Raw genomic sequence first — 15,845 nt, forward strand, 5'->3', positions numbered from 1 at the left:
TGATTGCCTCATACTTTAGTACTACTTTGACTTTGGAATTTGTTTTTTCTTATAATTTTTACTACTTCTGCTCAATTTTCCTGTTTTACACTATTTCTCACTTAACCAGTAGTTGTTCAGAAATTTATAGTGAGAATTCTTATATAGAAATTTTCATGCTGTCTACAGGTTCAATGGTTGTCATCCTATTAATCTTAAGTAGTGTGGAGTTGTGTTTATCTATGTATCTATATATATCTATATATATCTCCTATATAAAATACCAGGGACTGAAAGTTTGGATAGAATTTTGTGGACATGTTTGGTTCATACTTCTAAGACAAAAACAGAGAGGATTCACTGCAACAGATTTATCTCAGCATCTACCCCTAGGTGAAAACCCTGCAGTTTTCTGATACATTACAACGTTTCTCACTGTCACCTCTTGTTTTTCTGAATGCGCCTATGTTCTGTTGTGAAACTCGTTAGAAAGCTGGACTGTTTTTCAAAGCTTCTCCCTTGGCTGGGGCACAGGCATGCAGCAATCAGTTGTTTCTTCTGTGATTCCTTTTATGTTCCCATGGTCCACTAGTACCAAGTATGAGGAAATTATGCCTTGCCATGCTTTTATGGGTAATTTTATTTTGGGTTTTTCTTCACCACCAAGGGTAACTTCTTGCATATTTTTCCTTAAAAAAGACTTTCCACCAAATTTTGTCCATCACTTTGTCATAATAATGCATAGTGATACTTTTGTGTAGCTAGAGAAGCTTGCCATAGATTTGATCTAGCATAACAATGTCTTGACATACACTAGAGGACACACAATTACTTCCACTAATAGTTAGCAACTATGGGAAAAACTTTTCCTAAAGAGATGGAGCTTAAAAATAGCCAGCGACTTCTGACTCTGGTTTAAAGCTGGGCTGTGTAATGCTAGATAAGGAGAGGAACTACATCACCTTTTGTTGTGAGAGCCTTTTATGGTCCAGAAGGATTATATGGATACGCCTGAAAACTAGAGGACCTAAGGGACAGGTCAGAAAGACAAGTAGAGGAAAGGAAAATGATGACATGTTTTCAAGGTCCTCTTTCCCTGAATTATTCATGCCCTCCAAAAGTCTCCTTTCCACTTTTCCCTGTGTTGTTTTCTTTGGTTGTTAATGTTTTCTCTGCCCAAAGATATGCCCATGCCAGTCTATTCATCAGACTACTGGATTCAATTTAAGGATAGGAGTTCTTATGTTGGTTGGTGGTTCTTTTTCTTGTTTTTCTTGTGCCACTATTATCTGATGCTGAAGCTTTGTAGTGGATACACTCTGTTTTTACCGTCCTTGACGCATTAAGGGGTAGTTAAGGCAAACACCTCATTCTGCTCCCTCTTCTGTAGTTTGCAACTTATCCCCCTCATTGATGCGCTTTCATATGCATCTTAAATGGGTCATTAGCTAATCTTGAATTGGCAGATGGTAATTGCTGTATTAAAATTCTACATAACTTAGTTGCCATGTAGGACTCAGCAGAATTATATGTGCATCACCAGTGAGTTGGTGGATCTAATCTCTCGAATAGAGATGCCTTAACCATCATCTTTTCCAAGTTTTAAAAAATCAATCACTCATAGTTTTCATAGTAACTCAGAACAGGGCAAAGGTTGAAAACAACACAGTTCTTGGAGCACACTCTACATGTTCTGTGTCTTTTTATGAGCCCAGTCTAACCTCTGTCTGCCTCCAATGACCCATACCTGAAAGAAGAAAAGGAGAAATATTGTAATGAATCCACTTTCTCCCGGCAGGGTTTCTATTTCTTGTAAAAAAGATGCAAATGAAAAAAAAAAGCTGTAGTTGCTGAGCATTCCTGCTGACTTTGCCTGCACTGGAATGGCCAAAGTACCATGTGTTGATGTATGTAATGATATTAACATGGTGGAAGTGGAGATGTTGTCCAGCAGAGGTGCAGAGTATTTTCATAGTACAAAAAATAACAAATGACATACCATAAGCCAGCAAAAGTACTTGGCTCTTAGTGAATCTCTTTCTACATTCTGGATTTTGCTATCCATACTTGGGCGGATTTGTTCTCCTCTCTACTGCCAATGGGTATGGTTGTAATTGAAAACTTTGTTGTATGGACAGTGTCCTCTCAAAAGAACAGTAGTTCCTCTCAAAAGTACAGGAATTACAGTGATCTAAGAGCCCCTTTTGCAAAATATTTGAGGGAAGAGAGCAGGTGACACAGGCTTTAGTGGTCACCACTCTTTACATAGCAGATCGCACCAATTTTAGTGAAGAAGCGGTGGTCTTGCTCAGCTTCCCATATTAGAAGGAAGTCTTTTGTTAGGGTCTTTCAGCAGAGCTGGACAAGAAACTTTGTGGCTTTATTTTCCATAGCCTTGGGTCCAGCTGGGTTTTGAGAACTGACCAAGTCTTGCTGGTGTGTTTATATTACAGATGAGAAAGGTGTCTGCCAAATCAATGAACAGCTGGGATGGACACTTGCACTGGAGCAGCCACAGGAATGTGTATACTAGGATGAGAAGATGCCTGTGTGTGCCTGTGTACAGAGCAGTCTGAGGAATTTCTGTTGTGTTGATTGGTTTATATTTGTAAATTAAAGACCCAAGTCCTGCCTTAAAGGCTTTGCAGCTTCAAATTCTGTGTTCAGTTTTGGGCCCTTTGTCTCAAGAAAGACATTGAGGTGCTGGAGCATGCCCAGGGAAGGGCAGCAGAGCTGGGGAAGGGTCTGGAGCACATGATGGATGAGGAGTGGCTGAGGGAGGTGGGGGTGTTCAGTCTGGAGAAAAAGAGGCTTTGTGGAGAGGAATGGAAGGTTGTAGTCAGGTGGAAGTTGGTCTTTTCTCCTGGGTAACAAGTGATAGGACAGGAAGAAGTGGCCTCAAATTGCACCAAGGGAGGTTTATATTGGATATTAGGAGAAATTTCTTCACAGGAACTATTGTCAAGAATTGGAAAAGGCTGCCCAGGGAAGTGGTGAAGTCACCCTCCCTGGAAGTGCTCAAAAAACATCTAGGTGTGGCACTTAGTGACATGGTTTAAAGATGAAGATGGCAGTGCTGGTTTGTTGGACTGGTGACCTTCGAGGCCTTTTCCAACCTAAACAATTCGATGATTCTTAATACTACTGAAATATATGGTATTACCTAGTGGAATAAAGTTAAATATAGGAGTCACTGGGCAGGCAGTGGGACTAGAGATGTTGGCTGTAAATACAAGAAAGAGGATGTGGCAGTGGTGAAAAGAGAAGTTGAAGGATCCTCCTCCTATGGTCCACAGTCATTTGGAAGCTAATAAGGGTTTTCATAATTTTAAAAGCAGAGTGAAAAATTCCCTTTTTGTTTGTTACTCACATTAGGGAAGTTTTGAGAAAATTACAACAATTTTGCGTTAGAAAACCTGATGTACTCTAAAAGAAGCCTCTTTTGCCATTTATAATTCACTAAGATGTAGTGATGTTCACAACAAAAATGATGCCACAAGTGCAAGATTATGATGACTCTTATGGGAAAAGCAATATAAGCAACTTACTTACTGATAATGGGCATAACCAAAGCCAACAGACAAAGGAGGGTGGACTGCTTTCTTTTCAAACGAAATCAATTGCTCGATAGTCATGTAAAATCAATGATCAGTGCCATCAGTGTTTTTGCAGCTATGCGCTGAGATTAGTCAATGATTATTTCACTGGATGAGATTTTGGAGTAAGCATAGTTAAATCACATAGACTCATATAGGCATTTCTTTCTGCACTGGTGTGCAGAATGTAAACATAGCGATTACTTCCCTTTTCTTCCATGCAGCTTGTGTGGTATGATAAATAAATTTATGGTGTTCCTGGTTACTGCTGCCAGCTGGTGGAGTCACTTTCAAAGAGGAGGTGGTTTGTATAACCAGGTTTAGCATTTTCTTGATGATTCATGACAGAGATTGTCATGTAGCCCGTGCACATTTCTCTGAACAACTGGATGAAAGGAGCTGCTTAAAGACCTTCATCCCTGCCTTCTTCCAAGAGAACATAAAAATGAATTTTTCTTACCAACATATTAGGAGTAAGAGTAGATTTAGCTATTTAAATGTACAAAAATCATTAGCTTCAGAATGAGGAACTGCTAAATTTACTTTGATCCATAAAATCTGTCTGATTTTCCGTTGTTGTTTAATTTGCTATTGGATATATATTGAAAAATTCATGGCTAATTATCTGCTGAAATGGTGCTCCTTATATGTAGAAAACTACCTGAATAAGGAGCTAAAGATCTCTGTGAGAACTGAATTCAAATAGTTAAAGCTTTAAGCATACCCAACAAGTATCTCTTGAAGGGTATTTTGTGCTCATCAAGGTCCGAATACATAGATTCTCTGGTGTAAGGAATTGAATGAAGAATATATTAATTATAATAAATGAAACAACTACTGCAGAGAAAAATACTGTTTATTTTATTATGATATCCAAATTTTTGGAGCCTGATCTGAGAACAGAATGGGTCCATATATAGTTCACTTGCAGAGAGAAGGACAAAAGAGGAAGGTATTGCACTAAAGCATTAATCTGTTGACTAACAACTGTAGTGAGATCAGTTTCTCACTATGCTAATGTACCACTTTTTCCTGTCTACAGCTCAGATTAGCCCAGCTAAACTTTGTACTTTGAGAGTTTTACCAAAAAAAGTGAAATATTACTTGTTCGAGGTTTTTCTGGAGGAATTAGTTTGAAATATTTAAGCACTACAAAGTTTTCTGACCTAAATGAACAGTGCAAGAGACTCAGAGGTCTCCTTTACCTTTGGCTTTCTTTTTTACCACCTGGAGAAAACTCAATGTAATAGTGAAACATGCTATAATGTGTCTCTCAGAGGTCCCATTCAGAAATTTACCTTCCTCTTCTTCAGCATTTAAGCCTGACCATTACTTCCTCAGGAATTTAAAAAGGAACTGTTGAGATGTTCATAGTTTAAGTGCATACAGATGTCAAGTTGCTTTGTGAATGATATTCAACCATGTTAATGAGGGGAAAAAGTCCTATGAGAGATATTGGTGAAGATCAAGATTTGGGTTTTTTTCCTCTTCCTTTTTTCATATGTTTCTTTAAAGTGGTTAAAAAATACATCTAAGAAAACTTCCCTCTAAACTGAAAGGAAGCAAATTAAAGGGCAGGACAGTGTGAAGTTTTAATATGAGTGGATGGTCTAAAATAAAAGATATTTTAAGCAGAAATAAAGAAAACTTTTTTGTTGTTGTTTTCTCCAGCGTTAAGTATGTCTCAAAAGGACTTATGCAAATTCATGGTGTTCACGTGTTCTGGCAGTTAAAATAGGGGTAATTCAGAGGCAATTTTTATGTCAAGAACTCTTGAGACTGCAGCTGGGGTCAAGCCGATGTCCTATAGGTGGATGGTGTTTGTTGGAAAACCCGATTTGCCAGGCTTTGAAGCACTGCTATGATGAGAAGGCTATGATGACATTAAGCTAGTGCACAGCAGTTACCGAGGGAACCAGAAATGATTTTTTTTGTTATGAGAAGAGATGATCCTAGAAGAGAAAGGTGAATAATACCAGCTCCATACTAATCTCTTGTCTCACTTTTCTCCACCAAAAAATAAAGCTTGGTATTTTTTCTTTCTCTTAGCTTTTAGTTGAGAGTGCACCAAGAGAACATCAGGTTATCATGGAAAGACTTCAACATGAATGAGACTATTGATTAAACTACTCAGATGTGCAAAAATGGTGACATCTGCTAGTTACAATGTTTGTTTCTCTGATTTTCTTGCCATACTCAGCCAACATACTGTGTATGAGCAATAATTGTAGAACTGGGCCAAACTGTGATGCCTTTAATGTTTTGGAGATGTAGATGAAAGCTGGCCAGCTGATGAGATGAGGCTGCACAAAGGTGCTGCGTTCTGCCTTGATGTAGGTGTCACTTTGAAGGCTGCCTTTCAGTGTGATTCATCCAAAGCATTTCTATTTTATTTCTGTCTGCAAAGACTTTGGATGCTAAGCCAAAGTTGTTTTTAAGACTGAACAGGTTTGTTGATATACAGAGTGGGGATAGTAGAGAATGGAGAGAATAAGCATGCCACAACTGAAATGTGTAAATGAGCACTTGAGATCTGAACTGTTTCATTGGTTATGTGATTTTATACGCTCTGCTTCAAGTGAGATTCACTTTGCAGTCTGCATCCTCAGAGTCTGAAGCACAGAATTTTGTTGTGCTAGATGCATCTATTAAATGACTTGCAATTTTCTTTATGTGCTATGGCAAAAGGGGGAAAATATATAGAATAGAAGGCAAAAAAAGAAGTTAAAAAAAGGGAAGTTTTATTACAGCATAGAAAGAAAGGAGGATTTAAAAAATGGAAAGAAAAAAACCTGGCATTTACTAGTTGGCTGCTCATGTTAATCCTCTTTAAGACACACGTGACCTCAGCTGGAAAACCTCTCACATTTTTCAGTCTGTTGTGAAGCAGCAAGCTTAGTGACAATCATAAGAACCTCTAAAAATTCCTGAGCAGTTTCTAGCCACTCTGTGTCACTCTCTGACTCTCTAGGCTGGCAGACCAGCACTGCTCAGAGACTTGGACTAAATGATAAATACTAACCCTGCTTCTATATATATCAAGTAGTCTGTTCCAGGACTACTGGTTCAAAATGACGTCAGAAATTGATGTGTGGATTTTAATGCCATTTTTGAAAAGAGACATGAACAGAATTTTTATTTTTGAAGTGGAATTTAATAATTTGTAGTGTGTGCCAAAAAAACATGCCCTGGAATTCCCTGATTTCAGCTGTTAAGGTAGTCCACAGGAGTTACTAAAAGTCCTGAAAGGACAAAGCAGAACATAAAGCTTTCCCCTTTGAATGACTACAGAGGTAACAAATTAAAAAAAAAAGTAAAAGAAGGTGTAATACAATAGATCACTTACATTGTCAAAGTTGGAGTAGGCTCATATATTGTTATTTTCAGTACTTATCCAGATTAATTTTGGTTGTTTCAAGGAGCTGGATTTTAACGCCATATATGCCCAGAGCTACAGACATGGGGTTATTTCAGTTTTTCTTTACTGGGAGGGATCCTAAATATATTACCAGGAAATGAGGGCTGACTGAGAACACTAATAATGTGAGACCATGTGGCTCATATGGTCTAACTGTATGGATTAACTGTATGACAATGGTTTTAGACCTTAAAATGCAACGATTACCTTTCATAATTCAGAGGAAAGAACAACCTAGAAAAGAAAGAAAATGGTCAGGTTTGGGGGTTTTATTTCACCATTAATTTTTCTGCATTATCTAAGCATAGGAACTGAAGAGAACAGCTGTCTGCTTGAAATGATATTCTATGCTGAGCTCAAGCGAAGTTTATTTTTATCCCTTTGGTGCTATCATACTGTCTTTATTTCGACTAAATTTTTAATACAGTGATACTGACTAAATTTCATGTTGTATGATTCCTTTCATATTGTGAGAAATGAAATATGTAGCTGTCTGGAAACACCAAACAAATAATTTGTCTTTTCTCAGATATCATCAATTATGAGAGCTTGGGTTTTTCTGTGTATAAATACTTCAGTCAGATTGGTTGCCAGTAAACCTGGTAAACCTATAGAAACTGAATGAAGGGTAAAACATGGAAAATGTGTATTTTGTGGGATGGTTGTGAGATGATATGTCATGAATTAAGTACGAGGATGTATTTTGTCATACCAAGATATCACTCTTAAATGAAACTTTTTAGTTCATGCTGATAGACTCCTTCTTCTTCCTAATTGATTTCCAGGTCCTAACTAGTGTTAATGAATTCAGTGACAATTTTAAGACTGTATTTTTTAAATATAAGTGTGTCATCTCTGGTTTCACGTACTGCTTCTCTATCAACTAAAAAGGTCATCTTAAAAATTCACATGTGCATGTAAATTTAAAGAAACTTAGTTTTTCCTTGTTAAATGCTCCAGTGAGAGCGATTAAAAAACATCCTGGAAAGTGAGACATCATAAACAGAGGAAAAGCACTTTGGGAATGTGACCTTGAGAAGTCTGGGATCCCAGTCCACAAATCCTACTGCCACTAAATTTCTGATGGCACGTAGTAAAACTCAGTGCAAAAGTTGAATTGTATTTGAAATTATATTTTAAAATGAACGAACAGTAAAGCAGTGTCTGACTGCACTTAGATAAACCTTCAAGCAGGTGATATATGAAGGATAAAACTTAAGAAGGGACAATATATGAATGGAAGCAGCCAGGCAGGCTGGGGGCATGGCCCTCAATTTATGCCCACAACTGCATTTTCAACATAATTAACTGTCTAATTGAGCATTATGATTTAACGGACACATTTAAACATGTAATTTATTTGAATGCACACTGCTTGTAATCTGTTTCTAATGTTTGCTCTTCAGGATGGCATCAGACTCTAGAAGATGAAATTATCCTTCTGATGAACAGAAAAAAGAACTAAGAGTATATTGAGGAGCCCTGAATGTAACTAAATTTCTGTAATTTGAGATCAGAAGAGGAGCATGGAAGCAGAAAAGCCATGCAGAGAAAGTTAAGTACTGAGCATGACTGTAAAGACACAACTTAATTTCAAATACCAGAGGTGTGCTGCTCTTCACGTTACCGGGCTGCTGTGCAAATCTGACTGGTTCAGCTGGCACCTAGGTAAGAAGGATATTGTGGTAACTGAGAGGTTCAAACTGCACATCTGGGTTGTCCTGAGGAAAAAATCATGCTTTCAATGTGATTGCTATTGCCATATAGATATGGCTGGCTCTTTTCATTCCTGAACAGGGACAAGGGCACATCATCCCTACTCTGTTAAAATATACAGAGCAGCCTGTCAGCAAGCTGCAGAGGAAGGAACCAGAAGTTCCCTCATTCACAATTGCACACTCTCTGGTGTGCTGAAATTTCACTCTCTTGGTGATAGTTAAGCACCCGGGCACTTATTTTCAGGGAAGAAACAAACCAATGCATATTTGGTTTTGTTCCCAGATTTTTTATTTATTTATTTATTTATTTATTTATTTATTTATTTTTTTACCTTCAGGATTTTGTTTCTGAACAAAATAGTTGCAGGTTTCATTTTAACCCAGTAAACTTTAGTAGTTACACCTCATTATGCATTTTGTGGTGCTGAGCTGTGAATCTGCTGCTTCAGTTACAGAAACTGCCAATATATAAAAATCCAGAACACAGAGGCTGAACCATTCCTGCTTTTTAGCTTTGGAATTACTTTTGCATACTCTGACAATTTCCCCTTATAAACAAAGCATAGTAACAGCTATAGTTAAGGGATACAAAACAACTACTGTGAAACTTTGCTGCCAAAATAGAGAAGAAAGCTGCTTTTTCAAACCTGAGGTTGGCACAATTCCTGGCTTTTCTCCTCGCCTTTCCCTCTGCTCTCCATGCTCCTAAGTCATTAATTATCAGAAGGTAAGAAGGGGAATTAAATGCAAGGTCATGCAAGTAGAAATAAAAATGTATGAGTCTTTTACCCCAAGATGAAGATGATGAATTCACTTATTAGGAGATCCTGAAGTTTATACCAGTGGATTTTGCATATCTGGGTAGATAGATAGAATAAGCTCAGAAGATAAAAATAAAACAGTGTATGTAAAATGATCTCTGAAATTTGCATAGGTTCCCAAATACATGTCTGCCATGCAGAAGCCAAGAGGAAAGGGAACACTTACAGAAAAACTGGTCTTTGTACCCTTCATGGGGAGATGAAGGGAGAGTTAGGAAGATGGACTGTGACTCAGAGAGCATCGTTTCTCATTTCCAGTTTTCTGACAGAATAATTGTCAGGAGGTAGAATTTCAATTTTGTTGCCCAGTGTGTTCAGAATAGCTCTTGTCAGGAGAAGCAATATTAGAAATATAATGAGAAATACATTATAGAATATAAAATTCTTTACTATTTTGACCTTTCAGTTTTTTACACCATGCTTCATGGTGATATCCTCCATTCTGTGAAGAATAGCAAGGCTGTCGATACAAAGAGGAGAGCACTTCAAAAAAAGCTCCCTACTCGGGTTATGGGATTTGTTGGAACTTCTGGATTAATGCCTCTTCTATTGTACCTTTATGATAAAGGATCAATTTCCCATTTGGAAGGAAGGACCCGTGGAAGAGGACAATCAGTGAAATCAGTCCCTAATTGCCTCTAATAGAGTAGTTCCTATTTTAATTATATTGCTCATTCTTGCTTTGCTTAGAGAAAAATAGAAATTCCCATCTTTGGACTCTGAGTTGACTCTGCTCTGGTGGGAAGCAGGAATGGCACCAATGCCAAAAGGCAATCTGGGATCTGCTGTCTCCTCACCAAGATTTCTGCTTGTCTGTATACTGGTGTGGACACACAAAGCTGCCTCAGTTGGCTGGTCACCTCCTCCTCCTCCAATGTGTGGAACTGGCATAGCCTGAGGGGCAGGCAGGACAGTGAAAAGCTCTAGATTAAGCTGTTTTGCTTGGTGCAAGCTTTGTTGAGCTATCTGGGATAATGATGGGTATCTGGATCAAAGAGTGAATTCTACATTATTCATGAAGATTCACTGCAACTTGGGCATTAACTGCCCCCTGGAAAGGGGCATGAAAAAATATGGAAAGTAAGAAGAAATTCAATTGGGAATGACTCCTACTTTAGTTCAGACTTTATAAAGTGTGCGCTTTCAGGTGGAAAAAAAAAAGGGTGAGAAATAAAGATCAAAAACTAAAATAAAGCAACAATTAATGGCAAGATATCTGTTATGTAGCAGATTCATTGCTGTCAGGTCTGAGGAGAGGCCTTTAAATATATGTTGTTTTCAGAAAGCTGAAGGGTTTTATAAGTTGAAGATAATTATTAACAAAAAGTATACTCAGATGATTAACATAATCTCTCTGCTTAACTTATACTCCTGTCCAAGTAAACATTTATTTATTGTTTAAATTAAGAATAAATAAAAGTCTACATTGTGAAACCTGAAGAGAAATTGATACAGGAGCAGTTCAAGTTTCCCCCAATTTAAGTTTCTGTGGTATTTTGACCTATTCTGCAGTAACTGTTTACGTGATTTACAGTGTAGCATCTTTCTGTACTCCCTCTCTTCAAGCCTTCTGTCTACCACAGGAATACTTTTTACAAAGAGGTGTTGTGCTACTCGAAAACAACCACAGTTAACTTGGTGTGCTGTTTTAACTGAAGTACAATTTGTATTTTGATTCAGCAGATGGGTACCCAGTAAAAGGAGATACCTATATATTCAGGGTTGCATGTTCAAGGGGAGGGCCACTTCAGTATCAGACAGGTCATGCAGTGGGAAGGATTTGCTTTAGCTATAGACACAGCTGACTAGATATGTTTTCTACTCTGTATATTATCTCCAAATTTCAGCTGTATGTGTGTGTGTGTGTGTTAAAGAGGAGTGAGAGTCTTTTATCCCATTGGATCCCTCTCTGCCACCATCCCGTGTGAGGGGACTGTTAGGGCCCTGAAGCCTCTAGAAAAGTGTGAACAATACTGATTATATCCATCTATTTTAAGGCAAGAGCCCTCAAATTGTGCTGTCTTACAGAGTCCTCTCAACTGTCCTCTTTAAAGTGCTAGCAAGGTGTTAACAAAGAATAATAAAACTCTGAGGTTAGTGTCCATTTTGTTGTAGAAGAGCCTATGATAAGAGTAGAAACATTTGATAGGAAAGACTCCTCTCTTAATCTTTGGGCTAGATTAAAGGTGGAATGGATGGAAAAATGCTGGAAGTGGTGCTTTATCCACAGAGGGGTCGAGCTGCTGCCTGTTTGCAAATTTATATGTGAAGCGTGAGTTTGAAATGTGCTTAGAAATCCATGTCAGTACTTTGTGTTGTCCTGGAGACTGAACTTGTCAGGATCTGGGTAAACTGTACCTCCTCACAAATGTGGGGAGGGGGAAGAGGGCATATTTCTACATGGTAGTTGTTTTGCACAAAATTTTAAAGTCTAGAAGAGGCAAGTCAGAGATACCCTCATCAAACCCACACACTGTCTATTTGCCATACATCGGCTTCTTAATCTTCTTACTAAATATCACAAAACATGATAAAATTACTATACTTTAATAGACAGTGTCTCTGAAGAATAGACTGTGAATGTGGAAAATAGGAACTTTGTTTTCAAAGTAAAAACAGAGGCTGACCTCAGCACTAAAATGCTCCTCTCTATTGAAATGTGGGAATAATGTATGGAGCTGCACTAGTACAAACTGCTGAAGCACCTGGGCGGTGCTCCAAGCGAGTGCTTTTTCTGATGGAGATTTTAATACTTCAAGAAGATATACTATGTGTATTTAGATGCAAATAAAGTGATTCTGTGTAGGACCCACAGGCTGCATTTCAACGCTAAACTGCTATGACAGTGTGAATGATTGACTGCCAGTCACCACTGAAACATTTCTGGGCATGTATGTGCTTTTGCTTATCTGCAGGTTAAATCCCCTCTTGAGGTAAACTCTATCACTGCTTCAACCCTTAACTGAGATGCTTCTATCCATCTCTATTGATGGAGATGTTGTGCCATTGCTGCTAAAGAAGCCCTGACCACCTCAGAGCTCATCGACTGAAGCCTGACCTTCCTGCATTCATGACCTGCACAATGTCCCAAACAAGATTTCTTTGGTCTCCAGACCAAAAAAATCTACATTAAATGAAACAAAAGGGAAAACCATAGGTACAAGTGTTGCTGCATATGGCAATTGAGACAGGAATGAAAACAAAATGGGACCTACAATTCTCATTACAATTATTCTTGGGTAAGTGTGTAGTTTTTTGCTTAAGAAAAATCAAATAACTTTGATATATTCTGTATCTAGTATAAGTCGTATGCAGCAGAAGGGGAATGAGCTTACTTAATCTGGTGGGATAGACAGGTGACCTTCTCTTAAGGGTGGAAGTAAGGAACTGGGCTTCAGGTTAAGACAAGGGATCTGAAAGATTCAGTAAATTAGTAAAATTTAGGTCAGTAAATTAAAACTTTGCTTCTTGAATTCTCCTCTCCAAGATTTTGCATAGATTCTTTTCATAATAGAATTCAGCAACTGAATCTACCTGTCACACCTGTGAACTGGGATAAGTATCATCAACCCTTTTAAAAAATAGAAAGATTTGATTTATAATGGAAAACCATGTTTCACAGAAAGTTCAGCACCTAGTCAAATAGAAGAGTAATGCAAATGGAAAATGATACTGTATAAATTGTATGAAAAATACAATAAAAGTGAATATGGAGTTGCTAAAGCACCAAGGTTAAATTTGACAATCTATGCAGTTGTTGTATATTTTCTTTACATTACAAGCTTTTTATCTACTGTGAAGAATTCTCCTATGAAAAATGGGGAAAAGGGTTAGAAAACATTCTCAGTGCTAATTCTGTCTCTGTTTGATTTTTTCAAAGATTTTTTTTTCTGATGTGTCAAATTCTCTTCACATGCCCAGCCTAGCCTGAGTCATCTCAAGTAAAATCCTGACTCCCTGAAGCTGCCAGCAATCTTTCCATCATGCCAGGTATCTGGCACAAGCAGTTTTAATGGAAATTTACCCTGAGGTCTTGATATCTTAAGCGCCATGGGGTATCTCAGTGTTTGCATCCAAAAGCTGAGGAAAAATAACACAGGGACTCTGAAAATTGTTGCCTCATTCTGCTAATGAGAAACGCAAACAGAAAACTCAAGAATAATATTTATGTACAGCACTGTTTAGGTTATGATTACATATATCCTGAATATGAAAAATGAGATGGTATAAAACACACTCATATTTTCACTTACATAGGGCTTCAGTGAGAATTGGCTTTCTCATGTGGAGAATGCTTGATACTAGGCGCTAATGAGTCCTGTCTGCTTAGAAAAGACCCATTAAACTGTCAAACCATTCAGCCAAATTCATCATGTCTTTTGAAAGAGAGCTTTAATAGTGAGAAAAATAGGAGGGATTTCTGAAATCCCTTTTTCTTTTCTCCTTTTCCAGCTGAAAATTGACTGGCAGCTATCAGCAAATTGAAGATGGGGAAACTTTCAAAAACATTTGCCTTCTAAATTGCTGTTGTCTGCAGTCTTCTTGATACCAGATTTTTGTTTGCTTCCTGCATTTTCTTGGAAGCTTTTGACTGAGAATACAAGAAAAAATATTTCAAAGGCTTTTGGATTTCATGCAGAGGTTTTATCTTATTTTTAAAATCCGTGAGCTTGATGTGTATTTCATTCTTCTCATTTTTACTTTTTGGTGCTAAATATCATCTTTGTATCCCGCACAAAGTGGAATGCAAAATAATTGAGTAACTTGTAAGACTCTGACTACAAAATTACATGCCCACCAACACCCTCAGTAACTCCTTTTTATTTAAAGATTTGACCTGTAGTAGAGAGAAAAAAGTGTTTTGATATTCTCACAGTTCTATGTTTGCATTAAAATTTAACAAACCTGTCCCAATCTGCTGAGATTTTTGTTACTTCATGATGATTTATTCTCAATGACACCTTAGTTTTCAAATGCTTATAGATTTTTCCCCCCCAATGCTGTTAAACTCCTTCTCAACACTACAGTAGGAGCTAAAATCCCCAGTCAAAACTTCTCAGTGCTAGATTATCTCCATGAAACAAATACTTTTAGGTATTTTGCCATCCCTTTACATTTGAAACCAGACTACTGCCTTTCTACAGAGCTGCTTTCTGAAGCTCACAAACAACTTGGCATTATACATAGAAGACTCAGATCAGTTTTCTAAACAACATTTTTCATGCCATGCCACCCACGTATAAGAGTTTGGAGCTTTTCTTGCCTTTTCAGTCTTGCTGTACTTCCTCTTTTATTCCCATGTCTCCAGTCAACATGATAATGTGTGGCTAGAGGCTTGACTTGTGACTCCTTGGATTTGTTCGATGCAATAAGCTGATAGAAAAATGCCTGGAAAGATTGTCAAGGTATGCTCACTACATCTATAAATTATGGAGTTTTTGTGGGCTTAAGAGGTGGGAACTCAAGCTAGGCTTGAACTTTAGGTCCTTCACTTTGCTGTGTTTGTTGTAGCATTACCATAAAAGGGAATGCTTTGTGTGTGCTTCGTAGCATTCCCCAGGGGAAATATCAAAACAATAGCTTCTTTGGAAAGATACAGCTGTGCCCAGATGTTGGCACAAACATTATTAGTGTGATAAATGGGTGTGACACCGTGTCAGGTGTGTTCAGCCTGAGGTACTGAGGTTTTGTTATTCCCTGTGATGCTCAAGCACTGAGAGGAGAGCTGGCAGAAAGCTTATTCACATTGTGAGAGACCACTGATGGCATTCAGGCAAACTAGTCTGGGCTGCTGAATCTTCTGGCTGATGCTTTAGCTCTTTGCAGGGTGTAGGTGTAGGACTTGCAGGCTTTTCTGGTAAGGATTTGTGTTTGGAACAGACAGTGGATAGACTGATAGGACTGATGGTGAGATTCAAAAAGGAACCGTTTCATAGTGATGATCTCAGTTATGCTCTAAAATGTTTGTTCAGGAGAAAATGTCAATGAATTGGAAAAAAAAAACTGAAGAGAAACGATAAAAAGGCTATGCACAATGCTAGATGCCATTAGCGGCTGAAGTTTTATTTTCAGAACATATTTTTTAGAAACATTGCTTTAAATTATTTCATCAGTCTAAAGAAAACTGTACCTTATACCTTTTTGTTCTGCTTTTAGAGTGAGTTTTTATGGAAGAATGGGGCTGTTCTGAGTGTTGGACAGGTTAAGCCCTGTGCTTTCAGGAAAGCTCTTTGAAAAGACACTGAGTATTGTTTGTTGTGTTTGCATAGTGGTCCTTGCTCTGTGATGAATAATTGAAGTAAAAGTGGCTGGT

The sequence above is a fragment of the Corvus moneduloides genome, chromosome 5, assembly GCF_009650955.1.
Source record: "Corvus moneduloides isolate bCorMon1 chromosome 5, bCorMon1.pri, whole genome shotgun sequence".
Lineage (NCBI taxonomy): Eukaryota > Metazoa > Chordata > Aves > Passeriformes > Corvidae > Corvus > Corvus moneduloides.